At 39.2% G+C, this 6,023-nt stretch overlaps 1 pseudogene; it reads left to right on the top strand.

Moving 5' to 3' along the window:
- The first annotated feature begins 3,018 nt into the window (after positions 1 to 3,018).
- Positions 3,019 to 3,226, top strand: LOC129398943 (U2 spliceosomal RNA; annotated as a pseudogene).
- Positions 3,227 to 6,023: the final 2,797 nt, after the last annotated feature.

Here is a 6,023-nt window from a genome sequence, read left to right as displayed (position 1 = left end):
TGGCAAATTGATGCACACCATTACTTCCTGAGCACACTTGCAGAGAGTTGCTTTAGCAGGAGTTCCTTTGTGCTGGAGTTTAATCAGTGATCCATTAGAGAAGGCAGTGGGGGGCTGAAATCAGGAGATAGGCTTCTGGTCTTAGCTCCTCTGCCAGCTTGCTGTGTGTCCTCGAAGAAAAGGCCAGCATCTCTGCAACCTGATTCTTATCTAATTTAAAACTACATAGGAATGATCTCAAGAGTCTCTCCCCGGCCAGCTCTAATATTTTAGTCTGAAATTATAGGAAAAGCCCAGTCACAGTGAGAACAGAGGACAAAGTTAAGAGACTGTGACCTAACCAGAAACGAAACAAGTTGAAAATAAAAATCCAGCCCGGCAATTTAATCCCTTACACCCTGCCCCTCCCACATGACAGGTGGTCAGACTGCAAAATGTTATTCCTCTTTCCAATGTTATAGTCCCATTTCCAGCTTGAAAGTGAATGTCTTTATTCTTTGTTCCATGTTGGTGTCTTCTGGCTCCAAATCAGTCCTAAGACCAGTCATTCACTCACTGTGCCTTTAGCAAGCAAAAAAACAAAAACCTTTATCCATGGCTCAACATCCCCCATGTTCCTACTTTCTCATATCAATACATTGATAGCAACACTGTAGTACTGTAGCCCTGTCATCCCATTGTTCATTGATTTGCTCGAGTGGGTACCAGTAAGGTCTCCATAGTGAGACCTGTTACTGTTTGGGGCATTGATAGTATGACAAATAAGGAGCTTGCTCTAAAAGGAAGCTAACTACATAACAAATATGTAGCAACAAAATATTGACATAAAAGAAGGCAATGCAAGCAGAGTTGAGCACATGGAGGAAGAACATGAAATAGAAGCTGCCTTCATTTACCTCATGGGTAAATATCAAAAAACATCATAAGGAGACAGCGTGAGAGTGTCATCATCTAAGAGCCAGCTTGGACATTCGCAGCAATGATTGAATAAATCAAGAAATAGTGTTGAAGTTAATAAGAGAATGTATTATCAGCTCCCAAGGGAAGAAGTTGAAGCCTTGTTGCCGGCATTATTCAAATCCAGGCGAGTCAGGGCATCAGAAAGACACACCAGAGGGAATAACCCCCTGGATCAGATGACCAGGCTACGTGACTTAACATGTCCTTCCTCACTTATCTATTTTGGTGCCTGGAAGAAAGTCACAGCAAGGACCCCAGGGCTTGGGGAACAAGAACAACATCAGGGTAATGATCTGAGTTGATTATGGTTTAACCTTAGTTTATGAGGCTAGGGTAGCGATTTTCTAATTTGTGCAAACAGAATTGTGACATACAAGTATGTCATCTCTGCTGACATTTGAGTTGATCACTGCCACAGAAACAAAGAGCTTCTGAACAGTTAGCATACACTTTATAAGAACATGTGTGTCCTTTGCAGGTAAGAGTCCTGGGTTCAATCCCCAAGCACTGTGCAGGGAGTAGTCCTTGGGTAAGGGGCTTGTTTTGTGAAAGGGAGGCATTTTCTATTTTTTCCAGTCAAACATAAAAATATAAGTCTGACCTACATAACAAAGATGTCTGTGTGGTGGGCAGTTTCAGTCCCCTTCGTTATATACAGCTCCTGGGAGTGCACTGCTAAGGAAAAAGGGCACTGGGAGCTTCCTTCCTGGTATCAAAGCACAGAAATGCAGGCTGGAGCTTGTCCAGTGTAAATCTTTTGCTCCCAAAGGAAGTACTCTGTAACAGGACAGTCTCTACTTTTAGAGACAAGGAACTCCCACAGAGACACAAGAACAAGGTTTGCAAGTGAATTCTGCCCTGAGACTGCCAGCACCAAAGAAAACAGTCACTGAAGCAAGACTAGCAGGAGGTAGCCCGAAGCCTCGGGTCACTGGCTCCTTACTTCCTACAATGGATTTTTCCGCTGCTCTTGTGAAGCAAGGTAGTCCCCACTTAATAAGAACTCAGCATTCATTTTCCCTGCAGGTTCTGACCAGCTCCACCTGATGGAATTCTGAAATTGTCTTTTCCCAAAGTTTATTGAGAAACATCTGAACAGACACCACTCTATGTGTTTATGGTGGTTTGATTTAAATAAATTGCCAAATGCTTATCATTCTAGGTCAGCCAACACCTATCTTTTCCCCATACATAAAATTTAAAGAAAAAAAAAGTAGAAAAGAAATGAAGGGAAAAGTATCCTTGGAATGAGAACTCTTAGGATTTTCCCCTTACCAACTTTCTTAATAATCATGTAGTAATGGGAACTAATTTTAAGTGCCAGTTTGTGCCTTTTGACGTCTGCCTCCAATTCCCCCTCCCTCCACTCTCTGTTAGCCACAAGTCTGATCCTTTTTTTCTTTATCAACCATTTGTTTGTGTTATATTCCACATATAATATTTGCCTTATCTGACATCGCATTTAGCGTAAAGCTATCTTGAACGACCTTTCTACAAATGGGTATCCTCAAGGATAACATTTGACCTCCTTAAACATTTTTAGTCCTAATGAAAGGTCTTAAAACAGAGACCATTAAATAAATTAAAAAGTTCCCTCCCTGAACATTCAAACTTTTTGCCTAGCACAATACAATCAAAAGAATTTACACCGGCGATTTCAAGTTATCCCTGGGTTCATTAGAGCTTCAATATCATACCGACTGCTGAGCTGATGACAGGTAGGGATTTTACAGAAATCAGTGGATCCAATTAGCACCGGGGGGTCCACAAGTCAAGCACTTACATGCTACAAATTATTGGTGACATTTCTAAACAAAGTTTGGCAGTTGGAGCCAGGACAGACTTCTCTATACATTTGGAGCATGATCGGGGTGCAAAATCCCTATCTAATTTTGAATCTACTACATGAAGAAAGAACCTAAGAATTTTGTCACCACACTGACTCACAGGCTTAGAAGACAGATATGTGCTTACTCTAATGAACCCTATAAAAGCATAGGGGTGTTATTTACATTTAGCCCTTTCTTGTTACCCTCGCTATGTAAAATTAATTATTGTATTGATTCTCGGCCTTTTGGCTAAGATCAAGTGTAGTATAAAATTCATTATTGTGATCATACTGTATAGTTGCTTGTTTATAATGGCACTACTTTATTTTTTGTTTGTTAATATATTTTTGGTTTTGGGACTACACTCTGAGGTGTTCAGGAATAACCCCTGACTCTGTGTTCAGAAATCATGCCTGTCAGATCTCAGAGTACCATATGGAGTGACAGGGATTGAACCTACGTCCGCTGCATACAAGACAAGTGCCCTTTTGCTGTACTATCTTTTGGGCCCCACATCACATAAGACTCTATTATCCCTGTAAAGTTTCAGATGACTGTCTTGCCATAAAAGAGTCAGAGACTAATTCCTGTGTAAAATAAGTCATTCCTAAAATATGTCCATAAAATAATAGCACTCCTTAAACTGGATTAAAATATTAAACCAGTAAAATTCAATAACATCAGGTCCAAATAATTCCTAAAAAAGGTAGACATCAGTGATTCTCAATAGGTCTTCTTTACGCATATTCTTCTTAAAACCTTGATGTTTGCTCCCCATGTATCATTAGATTATGTTGGCAGATGACAAAATGCAGGAACAAATAGCACATCATTGGAGAGAGGCTCAGTAACAGCTGATCCTGCTGTTCAACAGCTTGTTTCTTTCCCGTGTTTACGTGTACTTGTTGTGGTGGTTATATATCACAAATACATAACATGCTCCTGTTAAGCTTTTCAACTTTCACAAAAGGGGGGATATCACTACCTACAGCTCAACTGACTTTTAAAAAAATATGTGTCTTTTGTAATAGAAAGAAAATAGCGTATGCATATTCTACATACTATTTGGAATTGTAACTTTTAAATCCTTGCCTCTCCGTAGTGAGCAGAACTCAGCTGAGAAAAACAAGTCTGATGTCTATTTAGCCCTCTCTCAGAAATCTAAAGCAGTGGTAATCTTCCTTTGTAAACGATGAGTTAGGAAATATTTAAGATTTTGTGGGCCATATGGTCTCTGTCAAACTTTGTAACTCTTCTATTGTATCACAAAAGCAGGCACAGAAAATATGTAAATAAATAAGAATGATATGCTCCAATAAAAGTTTATTGATAGACCCTGAAATTTAAATTGTAGATAATTCTCACACATCAAGAAACAGTCTTTTCTTTCACTACTTACAGATATAAAAGACATTGACATTTGATCCACAGGCCATAGTTTACCAGCCAGGCTCTAAAAGCTGGAATACTAGAAAATGCATTTTAAATAGTGACAATTAGAGAATGAAGTACCTGACTTCCTCAATTGAACCTTGGTTAGATTATATGGACTAAATTGACTTTGCCACTAGTCCATGAAACTGCACATAGGGTCATCATGTGAAAAATACCAATTTAACTCCATAACTTTTTTGTCTATAAAGATGCCATTCAGAAGCCAATAGAATATTACAATGGGACAATTTCTCTGGTTCCTGAGCAAAGGCGTGGTTGTGCTCCTTCTGGCTAAGACCCTTATCATAAAGAATCATAACACTGACAGATTTTCTTCTTGTTTTAAGTGCTAAAAAGTTTTCTTGGTTCTAGTAAATACAATAAATTGCATAGCAAATATTTTATGTAACTGTATCCACCTTAATTTGTTTTTTCTAACTATATTTACCTTTAAAATGTATTGCCAATAATTGTCAAAATGGCAATACTCCCAAAAGCATTATACAAATTTAACGCGATCCCTATAAGGATACCCATGGCATTCTTCAAAGAAATGGATCAAGCAATCCTGAAATTTATATGGAACAATAAACGCCCACGGATAGCTAAAACAATTCTTGGGAAAAAGGTGATGGGAGGCATCACCCTCCCCAACCTTAAACTCTACTACAAAGCGGTAACAATTAAAACAGCATGGTACTGGAACAAAGGCAGAGCTGCAGACCAATGGAACAGGGTGGAATATCCCCACACACAATCTCAAATGTATGATCATCTAATCTTTGATAAAGGAGCAAGAGATGTGAAGTGGAGCAAGGAAAGCCTCTTTAACAAATGGTGCTGGCACAACTGGACAACCACATGCAAAAAAATGGGCTTAGAACTTGATCTGACACCATGCACAAAAGTCAGATCAAATGGATTAAAGACCTCAACATCAGACCACAAACCATAAGGTACATTGAAGACAAGGTCGGCAAAACCCTCCACGATATTGAAGATAAAGGTATCTTCAAAGATGACACGGAAGTAAGCAATCTAGTAGAAACAGAGATCAACAAATGGGACTACATTAAACTAAAAAGCTTCTGCACCGCAAAAGATACAGTGACCAGAATACAAAGACTATCTACAGAATGGGAAAGGATATTTACACAATACCCATCAGATAAGGGGTTGATATCAATGGTATATAAAGCACTGGTTGAACTCTACAAGAAGAAAACATCCAACCCCATCAAAAAATGGGGCGAAGAAATGAACAGAAACTTTCCCAAGGAAGAGATACGAATGGCCAAAAGGCACATGAAAAAGTGCTCTACATCACTAATCATCAAAGAGATGCAGATCAAAACAACCATGAGATACCACCTCACACCACAGAGACTAGCACACATCCAAAAGAACAAAAGCAACCACTTTTGGAGAGGATGTGGGGAGAAAGGGACCCTTCTACACTGCTGGTGGGAATGCCCTTTTGGAAAACAATATGGACGATTCTCAAAAAACTTGAGGTTGAGCTCCCATTTGACCCAGCAATACCACTGCTGGGAATATATCCCAGAAAAGCCAAAAAGTATAGTCGAAATGACATCTGCACTTATATGTTCATCGCAGCACTGTTTACAATAGCCAGAATCTGGAAAAAACCTGAGTGCCCTAGAACAGATGACTGGTTGAGGAAACTTTGGTACATCTATACAATGGAATACAATGTAGCTGTTAGAAAAAATGAGGTCATGACGTTTGCATATAAGTGGATCAGCATGGAAAGTATCATGCTAAGTGAAATGAGTCAGA

This window comes from Sorex araneus, chromosome 9 (assembly GCF_027595985.1).
Source record: "Sorex araneus isolate mSorAra2 chromosome 9, mSorAra2.pri, whole genome shotgun sequence".
Lineage (NCBI taxonomy): Eukaryota > Metazoa > Chordata > Mammalia > Eulipotyphla > Soricidae > Sorex > Sorex araneus.
This window is presented reverse-complemented; position numbering and strand designations above follow the sequence as displayed.